Source organism: Tupaia chinensis, unplaced genomic scaffold (genome assembly GCF_000334495.1).
Source record: "Tupaia chinensis unplaced genomic scaffold, TupChi_1.0 Scaffold000340_1, whole genome shotgun sequence".
In the NCBI taxonomy this organism is placed as follows: domain Eukaryota; kingdom Metazoa; phylum Chordata; class Mammalia; order Scandentia; family Tupaiidae; genus Tupaia; species Tupaia belangeri.
In genome coordinates this window covers 29,847-46,104 of record NW_006159834.1, presented here as the reverse complement: position 1 = coordinate 46,104, position 16,258 = coordinate 29,847, and positions in this window count along the sequence as shown.

Below are 16,258 nucleotides of genomic sequence, written 5' to 3'. Positions count from 1 at the left end.
AACATAAGTCCTCGTGTCAAGTCCTAACAATTCCTTATGCCTTGTTCCAGGCAATCACAGAAAGTACTTTAGCAACTTTGTGCTTTGTGTGGTGCGTTCTAGCAATCCATCAAAATAAAAGAGAAGATGGGTTTTTTCTAAGTCCATGAAAAGGGTCCAGAGATGCTAGGATGCCCCCGAGTTTTGCCTTTTCTAGAAATGTATTTAGGAATGTTTTGCATGAAAATGAATGCCCGACATAGTTTGGGATTTCCTAATGCAATGCTTTCATTTGCCTACGCCTTCTTTTCAACAACCAGCTCTTCATGATGGCCTTGGCAAGCTAGCCTGGGTGGTATCGTTACTCCTTTGTGTAGCTACACAATGTTGAAATACCAAGGCTAAATAATACTTTGGGGGATGAGGATATAAACATCAGCCAATAATTTTGCTCCCATGTTTTTATTATTGCTAGATGAAGCTCGAGATATTACTAGGGAATAATGTCTCAAGGCCCAATTTCAGGCATTTGCTGACAAATATTAAGAGCTTTCAGAGATGAGTGTGGAGAAGAAGAATTTTATTTATTTATTTATTTATGTTGAGAGTTTTTTGCTATAGGGTGTGTACAATCGCCAGACAGACAGAGAGAGAGACAGAGAGATAGAAAGTGAGAAATCACCCCCGCAGGGGGGATGGCCACGCCACAATCCCTTCTCCTCCATTCTCCTCTCAGGATCTTGGGCACGCACGCACACGCGCCCGGCGTGAGTTTAAGCCGCCGGGTCCGGGACTCAAACCGCGGTCAACTACGTGGGAGTCCAGTGACATAGCCATTATGCTAACTGCTGGTTCCAGAGAAGAAGAATTGATGGAGCTGAAAACAGGAATAAGAAGTACACAGGGAAGACTCTAAAGGAAAACAAGATGGAAGATGTGTAAATCCTGGAGAAACAAAAATGAAGATGAGACGTATTATCAAAAGTGTCAAAGACACAGGAAAGGCCTTGCTTACACAGTCCTTTGACCTGTGAGACCACCAATAATGCTTTTGATTGGGTCGCATGTCCCATCTTCTCTGACAGGATTTTGATCTTTTTTTTTCTTTTTCTTTTTCTTTTTCTTTTTTTTTTTTAAGCTGGCAGTTGCCTAGAATTTTATTGAAGGTTATTCATTGAAGCTCCAGTTCAGGTATCTTTTGTTATTTTGATGATTTCTGATATCTCGTTGTTCATTGAAATAGCCTCGGATTGCCGGAATAAGCTAAACATGCCCATGAATATAATACATTTCCAAAAAGCTTCCCATCCACAGAAAAGACTGTGGCAAAACTAAGTTCCTGAGTAGATAACCCTCTCGTGAGAATACTTGTATAATGCCGTAAATAGTGAAATATGATGTTCATATTTCAGTAGATGTATAATAGATATTCTTTACCCTGCATCACTTGAACAACCTTCTCAGATATAGAAAAAGATTTATTTAAATTTTAATAGGAGTTCATTTTCTTAACTTTATTACTACTGCTAATATTAATGGAAAATAATAATTTTAGCTTGCTGAGCATCTAGTCTACTCCAAGTGCTAGGCCTTACTTCATTTAGTCATAACAATAAGTCTGCCCGGTTAGTGTTACTATATACATTTTATTGCATGTGTTGAAGAAACCAAGGTGCAGGACATTCAGTGACATGGCCAAGGTCAGCCAGCTAGCAGTGAGCAGAGCCAAGATTCAAACCCAGATTCCCCTGATGCCAGCACTCTGTTCTGATAGGTTGCACTGACCTCTCGAGTCCACTTCAGACTCTAAATCAGAGTGTGTTGCTTCTCATGACCCAATCATCTCTTTTGTCTTCCCAGTTCCATCTTTGTTCCCTGTTTGCTTTATGTGTCCTGAAGTTTTTTATCCAACCATAGAATTATCTGGAACAGAAGAAATAGGGACCATGGGACCATCCTTCCCTTCTGCAGGTTCTTAGTTAGAATGATACAGCTACCATGAAGTAGAATTCTCCAGCTCAAAGCTCATCGTCATGGCTAAAAGGAAACTCACAAACAAACAAACCAAAATGTTCAGGCCATGGCCCCAAGTGCCAGAGTGCCTAAGGTTTATTTTACTATGTCCTGTAGGCCTTCCTGAAAATGAACCATGGCAAGTATTTCTCACAGCACCCTGCAGAAGTGTTCAGTTTAATCGTTCAGCTGAAGAAAGACTGAACAGCTCACCTCAGACACTCATGAGTAAGCACCATGTAATAAGGGAAGAGTCAACAGCAGCCTTTGGAACGTTTATATGATCTTTGCAATAATAATATTTTTAAAAGTTTATTTATTTATTCCTTCCATGAAAGGAGGGGTGGGAGACTGAGACATAGTCATCCCTAGTAAAGTCCGCACACTCAGATCCATCAGCTGAAATCACAGGCACACGTGCATACCTGGCACGCACAGGGAGACCTCTGGAAGCAAGGCTGAAACCCTCTCATGTGGAACACCCTTGTAGAGAATTATTACTCTTGTGCCTCTGGCTGGTCCAACGTTTGTCTTAATTATAGCTGTGGGTCTTCAGTAAACCTTATTTCCACATTTATCAAAGCAAGGTATACAAAAACCCTACATATAACCTACTAGTATAAAATGGAGAGTTTCTTTATTAAATTGGCTTTTGTTTCATGTTCTTTACCTAGACTTCTCTGCTTTAAGACAGGCTGCCATGTAAGCCTATGGCAGCTATTAATTAGCTATGAATTGAAAAGGTTAAGTACAATCTATAAATCTGCAGGTCTAGGACCATGGTAGATCATATAGCAATACTCCTAGTTAGTGGGGCTGTATTAACTTTATGTAAAAAGAAATAACTCATGCACACACACACACACAAAATAAATTTATTTCTCACACACAACCAAATGAACATATTTGACTTTTAAATCTCACTAATTATTCACACCATTTGGCAAATACTCAAAATACTGCAGCAGTGGAAACTAATGCAATAAAAATAATTTTCACACATTTTCATTTTCTGTGAAATTTCTTCTTTCAGTGCCCTTTCAAAGTGTTTACTTTATACTTCATTAGAAAATGCTTCATCTCCACCAAACTGTACTCAAAGCACTACCTTTTCTCTCCCTTCACATTACATCATTGGTGAATAATAACCCAGGAAGGTGTTGTTGAATGTGAAAGCAGTCATGTGGGAACAGCACCTGGGTTTGTAAGTTTCCAATTTGCAAAAGAGAAGTTTTCGGCTGTGATCCAACTTCAGAATAGGGACTAAGAAGTCAGGCCCCTGTCGCAGAGAAAAAATTATATTGGGAGGGACTACTGATTGAATTAGTGGGTTACTGGCTTGAGTTTAAATCTTGGGGGCAATTAAAGAGCAGATAGAAAGATTGAGTAAATACACACATGTAACGTTCTCTGATTAAAATGATGTATATGGTAATATCCTTGACTTGATTTTCCTGTACTGCATGTAGACTCTGAAAACCAGGTTTTGTGTTGTAGATATGCACAATTAAATGTGAATAAGACATCATAATATATTGGCTCATCTAAAAAGTTATGACTCATTTTTGCAAAGAAAAATACGTCACAACCTTCCTAACACACACGCACACACACACACGTACACACACTTATATACATACATGTATAAAAGAGCAGATACAGTCAAGGCAAGCCATCAAGTGCAAGAAATAGGCTTGTTGGCTAAGTCTCCATTTACAGTTGATGACCAGTGAGTGTTTCAGCCAGTGTGGGAAACAAACAAACGAACAAAAACAGAAGAATAGAAACTCCTGGTAATCAGGTCGCAAATGCTGGGAGAGGCAATCAGTCCTATTGACTCTATTAGCTGAAAAAATAATAGTCAACTCTTCCTTTTCATACAGAAGCAGAGAAAGAAAACAACTTTACCCTCTTTTTCTAAGCATAGATATCCAAATTTGTCCTAAAACCAGCAAGCAAATAAAAAGTTTGGAAAATCTTCTTGGGACATCTTGATGAATTGCAATACCATGAGTTTCACCCTGTTAAATTGTTTCTCCTGAGGTATACTTTTGCTGGTGATGATTGTTAAGGGCTTTGAAGTCATAGCCAACAAAATATACTCTGCAAAATTAGAAAAATTGTAGGGTACAAAAGTTCTATTCAAGTTTTATTATGTCGAGAGTAAGGACAATTTGTACTAGAGTAATCTCCAGTCTTCCCCAGTCACTTTTGATTCATTAGAAGGGGTAGAGAGAAAGGTAGCTCCTTGGAATGATATGGATGGGTAATCACACCCTTTCATCTCTGGTCTTTTGAGGATGTCTCTTGTAAGAATCTCAGTACAGAACCAACCATCTCTGTTAACCCCAGGACAGGAATATGAACAGAGGCCAAATTATTTTAAATATATAAATCAAATTTTAAAGATAAACATTTATTAAAATATATTCTATTTTCCTATCTAGACAAACATTTTTCAAAGCCACCTGAAAACCCAGATTGCAATGTTGAATTCTCAGATGTCTCTTTTGCGTGCCGAGAAGGCCACAGGCACAGGGTCTGTGCTCTGGGCCAGGAGGCTTGTGGAAAGTTATTTTCTCAATCTGTTCCAGTTTTCCAACATGCCTCCAAGAATGTGAAGATCAAAATGGAATAGAATAAGTTCTGCTTTGGAAAGAAAGGAGGTGTATACATATTTTGGAAAGATATTCATCCAAAATAGTTTCAGCACTTAAAAGAGTACATTTCATTTGTCTGAAAATGCACTTAGGAGAATCAGTTCATGCCTGAAAGTAGCCAGATATATGTGAGTTAACTGGACTTAACGAGAGCTGGACCAATAGCAAGTGTAACGGAAAGGCAACTTCTCAGTTTCTTGGCTCGTCCACACCAAATCGTTGCCACATGCAAGTATTGGTTACGTTTCATGGCACACACCATCACTGTTTGGTATGGCTGACTAAAGGACTTTTTTAAAAAAAGAATTTTCTATATGGAAAACTCAAAACCCAAGTCTTTCAATAGTTTAATTTTTTAAAATAGCTTTTCATTGTTTTTACTTCTGTATTTCTAAACCTATTATTTACCAAGTATCCTTTCAGATTAGAGATCTACACAGAAGAAAAGGATGAACTTTTGCCTTCAAAGCAGTTTGGATATCATTTTACTTACCCAGAGTTAAAATTTACGTGTGGGGACCGGAAGGTGGTGTAATGGTGACGTCGTGAGACTCCTATGTAGTTGACTGCAGGAGAAGGGATTGCAGCATGGTCAGCCCCCAGGGGGGTGACTTCTCACTTTCTGTCTATGTCTCTGTGGTGAGTGCATGTGCCCTATAGAAAAAGGAAAAAAAAACTTTACAATGATTTACATGTGATGATATTATTCAAGTACTTTGAAAAATGTTTCAACATTAGCTCAACAAACTAAAATACAGAAATTTGTGGGGACGTCATGAACGTAAGCACAACTTGAAGAGCTCAGCGTTAAGTATGGGAAAGCAACGTTCTCAAGCAGCTCCACTTCGGTGTCTATACCACTAGGAATTTTTAAGCCCACCTTCCCCCATGGTATCTAATTCTTAATGAGTGCTGACCACGAATAATTCTCATTTCCAAGTTCATTACCTTCTTTACTCCCTCCTTAAAACTCCCCAAATCTATAAAGGATCAGAAACTTCAACCTTTCTCATCTGAGGTGAGCAGCTTAGGAAGAATTCCACAGCTCTCTAAATATTACTTCCTGGCTAGGGAAAGGTCTAATTCTATGTTCTGTACAGTGTAACTCCATGTTGGTGCTCAGCAAATGTTAAATACCAATAATAACCATGGTGGTAATCAGAATTTCTTTTCATATAAACTAGTGTGTCTCAACCTTGTTTTTACCCTGTGTCTCCTAGTAATTGTCTGGCATTTTCCCTGCTGTTCTTGTCTTCTTTAATTACATCCCACTGACATGACTCTCACAGCAGCTTAGAGCTAATGGAAGAAGCCTCCGTGCTTTCTCCACCACAGGAGCCGTAGGCCGCAAGTGCCAGCCAGGACACTGAACTCAAAAGATGGGCAGGGTCTTGGTTTCATTCCCTGTAAGTGGTGAAGGGAATGATGGGGAAGACTGAGAGTGCAAGGGAAGGAGGAAAGAGGAATTAGCTTACAGAAGTCTACTGATGAGGGCAAGTGCAACTTTTCTTTGTTTTCTTACATCTTAGTTTTATATTGGGAGCATTGGTATATTTTAATAATCTACAGTCACAGCATAAGACATTTGCTCGGGTTGGGGAACAGGTGAAAAGATACGCATGTCAATATCGTTTATTGACATGGTTAAACATCTTGTTCACACAACACACGTACGTGTGTAGAGTCATACAAAGTGGACACCATTTTTATCCTGAAAGTTCACATTGGTGATTGAAAAATCAGTCATTTTCAGAGACCTGAGGAGGGGGCAGAGGGTGAGTTTTCTCCACAGCACCCTAGATCTTAGAAGTCAGGTAGACCTATGAATACTGAGGTCATGTTTACTATTGAGGCCCCAAGACTGTCTTAACCTAGTGGGGAAGAGCAGTAGCTTAGGAACGGGGTAAGCCGTCATATGCATGCTTAGGTTCCAACAGTGTCACTGTGACTGGAAGATGCAGTTTCCCCTGTTTGGAGGTTTTATAATTAATTTTAACCTTGGTTATTGTTTGGAAAAGATGGGCTGTCCATGTAGATATGAAGTATAGTTTTCCATAAAACAGAAGTCTATTTTGTATTAAAATATCACTGTACTGTCACCAGCAGATGGTGTAATGGTTATGTCACTGGATTCCCATGAAATCAACTGCAATTCAAATCCTGGACCTGGTGGCTTGACACTCACACCGGACGTATGTTCGTGCATGCCCCAAATCCCAAGAGAATGGAGGAAAAGGTATTGTGGCATGGCCACCTTCCCTGGGAGTTAACTTCCCGTTGTCTATCTCTCTGTCTCTTTCTGTCTCTCCAGTGAGCACACATGCCTGTAGCAAAAATCTCTCTCTCAGAAAATAACCACTGCACTTGTTTTACACCATTGTATACATGTGGTAATATGAATTCTAAACTGTGAAATTCAGGAATTGAAATGTGCCCCTCTAACTAAAATAAACAAACAAATAAACAAATAAATAAATGGAGCAACAGCATGACAGTAGGGACAAATAACTGACTGCTTGCTCTGTGCACAATTACTGATGCTCCTTTCTGATGCTGCCAACTCCAGGCAATTTCTGTCCTAGAAATTGGGAATCACGTGCAGCAAACACGGATGTGCAAGGTTTTCTGATTGAGCATCTTCCTATCCTTTGGTCAATACAAAGGAGTGGGATTGTTGGGTCATATGGTAGTTCTGTTTGGAGGTTTCTGAGGAACCTCCATATGGTTTTCCACAGAGATTGTACTAATTTACATTCCCACCAACTGGGTAAGAGGGTTCCCTTTTCACCACAGCCTTGCCAGCACTTGTAGTTCTTTCTTTTCTTTTCTTTTTTTTTCTTATCATAGCCACTCTAACTGGGGTTAAACGATATCATTGTGGTTTTTATTTGCATTTCCCTTATGACAAGAGACTTTGAACATTTTTTCATGTGCCTTTTGGCTATTCTTATATTTTCCTTGGAGAGTTTTCTATTCAGGTCATTTGCCCATTGTTTAACTGGATTATTCTATTACTGTTGTTGTTATTACTGTTATTATTATGAGTGAGCTGCTTGAGTTCCCTATATATTCTGGTTATTAATCCCTTATCTGAGGAATAATGTGCAAGGGAACCAGCAGTTAGCGTAATAGCTATGTCACTGGACTCCCACGTAGTCGACCGCGGCTCACGTCCCAGACCTGGTGGCTTAAAACTCACGCCGGGCGCGTGTGCGTGCGTGCCCAAGATCCCAAGAGGAGAATGGAGGAGAAGGGATTGCGGCATGACCATCCCCCCTGGGGGGTGATTTCTCGCTTTCTGTCTCTATGTCTCTCTCTGTCTGGCGAGCGCATGCGCCCTATAGCGAAAACCTCTTCAAAAAAAAGAAAGAAAGAAATAATGTGCAAATATTTTCTGCCTTTCTGAGGGTTATATTTTCACTCTAATTGTTTCTTTTTATGTGTAGAAGCTTTTTAGCTTGATGTAATTCTACTGTATATTTCTGGGAATATCGCCTGCATGTTGAGGGATTTTGAAAATTTAAGAAATTTCTGCCTACTCCAATGTATTTTCCCTAAGTCTTCTACCAGTACTTTCATAGTTTCATGCTTTACATTTGAAATCTTTGATCCATTTTGAATTGATTTTTGATAATGGTCAGAGATGGGGTCCAGCTTCATTTTTCTGCAGGTTCTTCCAGCACCATTTTTGAAAAGACTTTATTTTCTTCACTACATTGTCTTGTACTCTTTCTCAAAGACTTTATTTTCTTCACTACATTGTCTTATACTCTTTCTCAACAATTAGTTGGCTGCATGATTTAGAGTTTCTTTCTGGGATCTCTATTCTGTTCCATTGGTCAATGTGTATATTTTTACTCTAGTCTCATGCCATTTTGATTATCATACTTTGTAATATATTTTGAAGTCAGGCTGTGAGATGCCTCGTACTTTATTCTTTTTGCACAGTATTGTCTTGGTGATATGGGGTCTTTATGATTACAGACCAATTTTATGATGTTTTTCTACTTCTGTGAAGAATGTCGCTGACAGTTTGATTGGAATTACATTCAATTTGTAAATTAATTTGGTTAGAACTGAGATTTTGATTACAATGATTTTTCCAATCCAAGAACATGGGATGTCTTTCCTTTTTTTTGTATCATTCTCACTTCTTTTTTCAGTTTTTTTGTAGAGGTCTTTTACCTCTTTGGTTGGATTTCTTCCTAGGTATCTTATTAATTTTATGGCTATTGTAAATGAGATTGCTTTCTTCAATTCTGTCTCAATCTGTTCATTGTTGGTGTATAAAAATGCTATAAATTTTTGTATATTGCTTTGTATCTTGCTATTTTGCTGAATTCATTGATCAATTCTAGTAGGTTTTTGGTGGATTCCTTTGTATTTTCTATGTATATAGTCATACCATATACAGGGATATGATATATAGGAATAGTTTAGCTTCTTTTCCTATCTGAATGCCTTTTATTTTGCTCTCTTGTCTGATTGCATTGACTAGTATTTCTAGCACGATGTGTGTTTTTTTTTTGTTGGTTTTTTTTTTTTTTTGAGAGGTTTTCGCTATAGGGCACATGCGCTCACCAGACAGACAGAGAGAGACAGAGACAGAAAGCGAGAAGTCACCCCCCAGAGGGGATGGTCACGCCGCAATCCCTTCTCCATTCTCCTCTTGGGATCTTGGGCACGCACGCACATGTGCTCGGCATGAGTTTTAAGCCACCCGTTCCGGGACGCAAACCGCTGTCGACTACGTGGGAGTCCAGCGACATAGCCATTATGCTAACTGCTGGTTCCCTAGCACGATGTTGAAAAGGAGTGGAGAAAGTAGACAGCCTTGTCTTGTTCCATTTTTTACTAGGAAGACTTTCAACTATTCCTATTAAGTATGATGTTAAGTGGGTCTATTGTATATGGCTTTTATTGTGTTGAAGAATTTCTTTTCTGTCCCTATTTTGCTGAGAGTCTTGATAATGAAGGATATAGTGTTTAATCAAAAGCTTTCCCTGCATCTATAGACATGATATTTATCTTTCTTTTCTTGTAATGTATTACATTTCTCATTTTTGTGTATGTCAAATCATCCTCACATCCATGGAATAAAGCCTACCTCGTTGTGGTGTATAATCCTCTTAATGTGCTGTGGAATTCAGTTTGTTAGTATCTTATTGAGAATTTTTGCATCAGTATTCCTCAGAGATATTAGTCTGTAGTTTTCTTTTTTTTTCTTTATGTCCTTGTCTGGTTTTGGTATTAATATGATAAGGGCTTCATACAATGAGTTTGGGAGGGTTCCTTTCTTTTGAAGCTTTAAAAATAGTTTAGGAGAAACAGGGTAAGCTCTTCTTTTAAAATTTTGTAGAATCCAGAAATGAAGCCATCTTGTCCTGGGCTTTTCTTTTTGGGGAGACTATTTGTCACTGATTCAATCTCATCACTTGCTATTGATCTATTTAGGTTTTCTATTTCATCCTGATTCAATACAGGTAACTTGTACACATCCAGGTTTTCTAGTTTCTTGGAATATAGTCACTTGTAATATTCTCTTATAATTTTTGTAGTTCTGGTAAGTCAGTTGTGATTTTACCAGCTTTGTTACTGATTTTATCTATCTGGTTCCTTTCTCTGTTTTTCTTGATTAGTCTAGCTAATGGTTTATTGATTTTGTTATACTCTCTGAGGGGAAAAACTATACTTTTGTTTCATTGATTTTTTTATACAGCTTTTTTTTATTTCTCTATTTCAATTATTTCAGCTCTAATATTTACTAATTTCTTTTCTTCTTTTATTTTTGGGATATTTTCATTGTTGTTTTTTCAGCTCCTTAAAATACAATGTCAAGTTACTTGCCACCTTTCTATATTTTTCTTCTGAGTACTAAAGGCTATAAACTTGCTTCTTATGTCTGCTTTTACCATATCCCAAAGCTTTGGAGAGTAGTATGTTCACTATTGTTAGTTTCAATGAATATTTTGATATCAGTCTTAATTTCTTCAGTAGTTTGAAAGTCATTCCAGAGTAAGTTGTTTAGTTTCTATTCCCCCCCACACACACACACCACACACACACCAAGGACTCTTTCTGTGGTTGATTTCTAATTTAATTCCATTGTGGTCAGAGAAGATAATTTTATATTTTTGAATTCATGGAGGCTTATTTTGTGATCTATTATGTAGTCAATCTTTGAAAATGTTCCCCATGGAGAAAAAGTGTATTTTGTAGTTGTTGGGAGGAATGTTCTATTACTTGTCTGTCAAGTCCATTTGGTTTGTGGTATCAATTACCACCTGCATCTCTTTGTTTTTTTGTCTAGATGACCTGTTCAGTAGTGACAGTAATAAATAAGTGGATAAACTAATCATTTTAACTTAATAATTAAGTTCACAGCATGTGAACGAATGCTACATATAAAAAATAAACTTCAAAAAATACAGTAAATAAGTATAGAAGTTAATTTTAATAAGTTTATTTCTAATCAGTGTCTAGAAGACAGAAAAGAAAAATGGAAAAGTCTATGTACATAATTCTAAGCTAACAGATGGAAAATCATTGCATAATATGAACACTCATACTAAGCTTTAGGATTTTCAATTTATATTGAATCTGGGAAATGACTGCCATAGCAAATCCTATTATGTGAACTATGTGAAGGAAATTTGATATATTGCAGTTGATACGCATAAATTAACACATTTTCCAATAAGTGTACTTACCTCGAAACTGGAGATCAGTCTTGCCCAAATTACAATTTATAACAATATAAAACATCAAAAGCTTTTTCAAGTCTAAGTATTCTTATCCCGTGTAATTCCTCCCAGCTGTACTTCATGCTTAGCCAGCCACCTGAAATCTGTTCAAAAATGACGTACGAGTCTAGCAAAATCTGAGGAATTTTCACCAAACCAGCAAATTGGGTTGAAAATATTTTGCTGTCCTAAATCCAAGTGTAGATTGCCTTAAGGAGAGCTAATATTTATTCAATATGATCTACATGCCCTGCCATGCATTAAGTACTTTCTTCACAGTACCCTACAGATGAAGATCATGAGCCTTAGAGAAAATTAATATTACACAGTCAGCAAAGGGATGACTAAGAGTCAAATAACCAAATTATCTCATTCCAAAATCCTCCACTCTCCACCCTATCACACCATCTTTGTTGGGATGTAGAGTCATCAAAGGGCAGCTCCCACCAGCCCAGCCAATGTGCTTCTGTCTAGGTCTTGCCCACAGGGTTTCTGCTTCCTCTGAAAACGTGACGGTCAATAAGAGTTGAGTTCCATGATTTATTTTTCCAGCTCTGAGTGATCCATCATGTTTATCCAGGGCTGAGCCTGTGTCCAACTGCTCTCAGAAGGATCTCCCACATCACCTAGTTCTCTCCCCAATCCTTAGAGTCTGTCCTTTCTGTATTTTCAGTTATTTCTAGTCCTTTCAGTCTAGATTCCACTTAGTACTGCCATAGACTTTGGGTTAGAGTTTTCGTTCTTTCTTAAATCTATTTAAATCTTGAGGTTCAAGGGAAAGCGTTCTTGATTTGATTTCAACTTTTTTCTTTTATCTTCAACAATATTCTTTAACTTGGCCCCAGTGTTTCCAGAATGCCAAAGCAACAGAACTAGAATTCTCCTCAACTCTCTTCTAGATGCAGCATTTACGATTTCGTGGAAAAAGAAATATATAATAAACATATTTACATATATTATAAAGTCACGTGTATATTATTATTATAAATAATCCAAATATAGATATATGCACATACTAAATGCAGGGACCCCCAGTGCTATCATAGCGTCAAGTGTTATTTACTTTACCTATTACAAAGTGCTTTCACTTTTATTGTCCATTGTTCATTATAAGGCGGTAAATATATCTATCCTCCGATTAGCACAGAAAAGTAGAGGAAGGCTCTGAACTATGTAATGGTTTAGCCAATGGTACAGGCTCATCGATGAAGCTGTGTCTCAAGCTTAGGCTATTGACTCCAAGCTTCTTCTTGCTGGAGAGGAATCAGCATAGGACAAATATATCACCCGTCCAGTAAATTCCATTAGAACATAATTGTTAATAGGGAATAATTCAGATTTAATGAGTTTTAAAAAAGCAGATATGAAGAGCAGAAACATATTTCACTAGAGGTAAAATATTCTGAATTTCTCTCTGAAGTGGAAGTTAACAGCACTGGTGGTTTTGAAGAGCTTGACATGTTTCTTGACGTTGTTGGGATTGATGTTTCCAGACTGGGGATTGAAGCAAAATTATTGACAAAAATAGTGTGTTGGTCTAACACTTTATTTGAATGCATGTAGTTTGGATGCTTTCTATTTCATAGACGTGCAATCATTTATCCATTTCTCTCTTTACCAATAGGGTCCACATTGCCAAATTAATCCCCAAAGAACCTTATAGTAAGAAATAGGTCATAAAGCTGCAACAGGCCTGGATATGTGGTTTTGAAAACAGCTGTTAGTATAATTTAAAATAAGCAAAAGTGAAAAACTAAAAGAGAGAAAATAGCTGTAACTGGAGTGTAGAAGAAGAGACACTGCTGTGATCTGGGGCAGATGTCAGCAACCTGTAGTTCTCGGGCCAAATCTGCCCCACTGCAGGTTTTTGTAAATAAGATCTTACTGGAACACAGCTAAACTCATTCGGGATGCTTTTGTTCTAGAAGGGCAGGGTTGAGGAGTTGCAACAGAGACTTACTTAGACCCACAAACTTCAATCTCTTCTCTCTGACCCTTTTCGGGTTAAGTTTGCTGGGACAGAAGAGCAAGTTATTAGAGAGGAGTGGAGAGGGTTGAAAAGAGGAACTCACCAAAGAACTTAGAAATAGCAAAGACATAGCCATAGGCTATGATTGGGGACCCACAAACTTCAATCTCTTCTCTCTGACCCTTTTCGGGTTAAGTTTGCTGGGACAGAAGAGCAAGTTATTAGAGAGGGTTGAAAAGAGGAACTCACCAAAGAACTTAGAAATAGCAAAGACATAGCCATAGGCTATGATTGGGGATTCTCAAGGGGTAGTGAAAGGTCTTACTTGGCTCACAGGCAGAAATGATGCTGGAAATTGAGACATATAAGCTTGAAAAGGTAGGTTGGTATAATTTAAATCTCTTTTATACAAGGCTCATTTGTTTGATTTTTCTGAAGAATTTCATTAGAAAACCACTAAAGGTATAACCCAACTAAATCCCAGTACTTTTATAGCCCAGCTCTGAAGACAGTATATTCAATAAAAGTAGTTCAGAAACAAATAATAATATTTTAATCTGCCAGAGAGCATGTGTACTCACCAAAGAGAGACACAGAGAGAGAGAGAGAGAAGGAAACTGAGAAATCACCCCTGGGGGGGATGGCCGCAACACAATATCTTCTCCATTTCTCCTTTCAGGATTTTGGGCGTGTGCGAAGATGCATACCCAAAGAGTTGGGTCCAGGACTCAAACCGTGCAGCTGGTCATGTGGCCTTAGCCACCTTAGCCACCACACCACCAGCTGGCCCAACAAACAACTTTTTTTTTTTTTTTATAATTAAAACGAAATAAATTCTGCCCTCTGAATTTTTCTAAGACCATTAAAAGAGATTCCATTTGCAATAAAAATGAACACTTTCAAAGCCCCACTTCCTTTTTTCTCCTGTTTTTTTTTTTAATCTCCCATATTTTCTCTCGATCTCTAACATTTCACCTTCTATTTCTCCACTCCAATTCATGCAACATTTATTACCCTGCTTTCTCCTCTGTATTTCTGTTCCTTATTCTCCATCAAAACCATTCACTCTGCTTTATGCCACCATGGGCATCTTAGAGGAAACTGAACTTATAGCAAAGGATTCTAACTTTTATACCATTACATAGTTCTGCAGCCTGGTGAAGCCTTTGGACCCTACTCAGAACGATGTTCTTAGATATTAAAGACAAAAATTATGCTATAGCAATAGATGTTCTTTATTAATACATTAAATGACAAGATCTAGTGATAGGATTAATAACTTATAATTACCAAATCATGATGAGTATAAATTATATTTTGAGATACTTGCAGCAACTGAAATGTGATATACATCTAATTCCTATTGGTGAAAAGCCCCGGGAATTATTAACATCACAGTGGTTTGTTGTCACATTCATAATTGAAAATGCTTACTTTTAATTATATTTCAGTTAAACAACGATGATGCTTTTTACTATCCTGGTTAGATCCAAGTTAAAAATCCCTTTAGAAAGTGAAGAAGGAGAAGGTAAAAAAGCAGAATTAGAAGTATCTTTTCAACAGAGGAAATAGATGAAGGCTAGGAACTCTTACATAGGATTTTTTCTTTTATTAAGATATTTGCCCTAAGGCATGTAAACTTGCTGGAGAGAGAAAATGAGAACTCACCCTCTACAAGGAATGGCCATGCCACAATCCCTTCTCCATTCTCCTCCTGGGATTTTGGGCATGCACACACAGGTGCCTGGCATGATTTTCAGACTGCCAGGTCCAGGACTCTAACCACAGTCAGTCACATGGGAGTCCAGTAAACACCATGCCACCTGTTGGCCCCAGGAATAATTTTTTTTTTAGAGGTTTTTGCTATAGGATGCATGAGCTCTCCAGAAAGACAGAGAGACAGAGACAGAAAGTGAGAAATCACCCCCCAAGGGGGGATGGCCACGCTGCAATCCCTTCTCCTCCATTCTCCTCTCGGGATCTTGGGCACACAGGTACATGCACCCAGTGTGAGTTTAAGCTACTGGGTCCGGGACTCAAACTGCAGTCGACTACATGAAAGTCCAGTGACATAGCCATCATACCAACTGCTGGTCCCGAAATAATTAAATTTTTTTTGGAGAGTTTTTTTGTGTTGTGTGTGTGTGTGTGTGTGTGTGTGTGTTTTATTGGTATCATGCACTCGCCAGAAAGACAGAAAGAGACACAGTGACAGAAAGCGAGAAACCCCCCCCACGGGGGATGGCCATGCCACAATCCCTTCTCCTCCATTCTCCTCTCAGGATCTTGGGCATGCACACGCCAGCGCTTGGCATGAGTTTAAGCCATCAGGTCCGGGACTCAAACCACAGTCGACTACATGGGAGTCCAGCAACATAACCATTACACTAACTGCTGGTCTCTTAGAATAATTTTTTTAACTACTAAAATTTTTGACCAGTGGTGTAAAATAATGACAATAGGGTTTTATAAAGATTAATCTGATAGCATCATATCAAATATTAGGAATAAGGAAATGTGAATAAATGAGACAAAAGTCTTTGTGGCAGTCAATACACGAGGTACACTCCATTGGTTTCATTCAGTTGAAATAAAGGATGGGCATTACTTAAATTAGGAAAACATTGTCTTTAATTAGCTGGCATCCTTAAATCAGGGAAAGATAACAATTAAATCAATGTTTCCAGCAAGTATTAAATATTATGTTTCACAAAACAGTTTATGTGCCAAACTCTGCCACACACCTACAGCACACACTCTGAAGCATATACAACTAGAGAAACAAAGTTACACATCCAGGCCTCTGAAGTTATTCAATGCTAGAAAATTCTTCCAACATTCCAGCATTTTCAACAACAGTGTATCTGTATGTCAGAGTTGGAGTTTAAATTCCC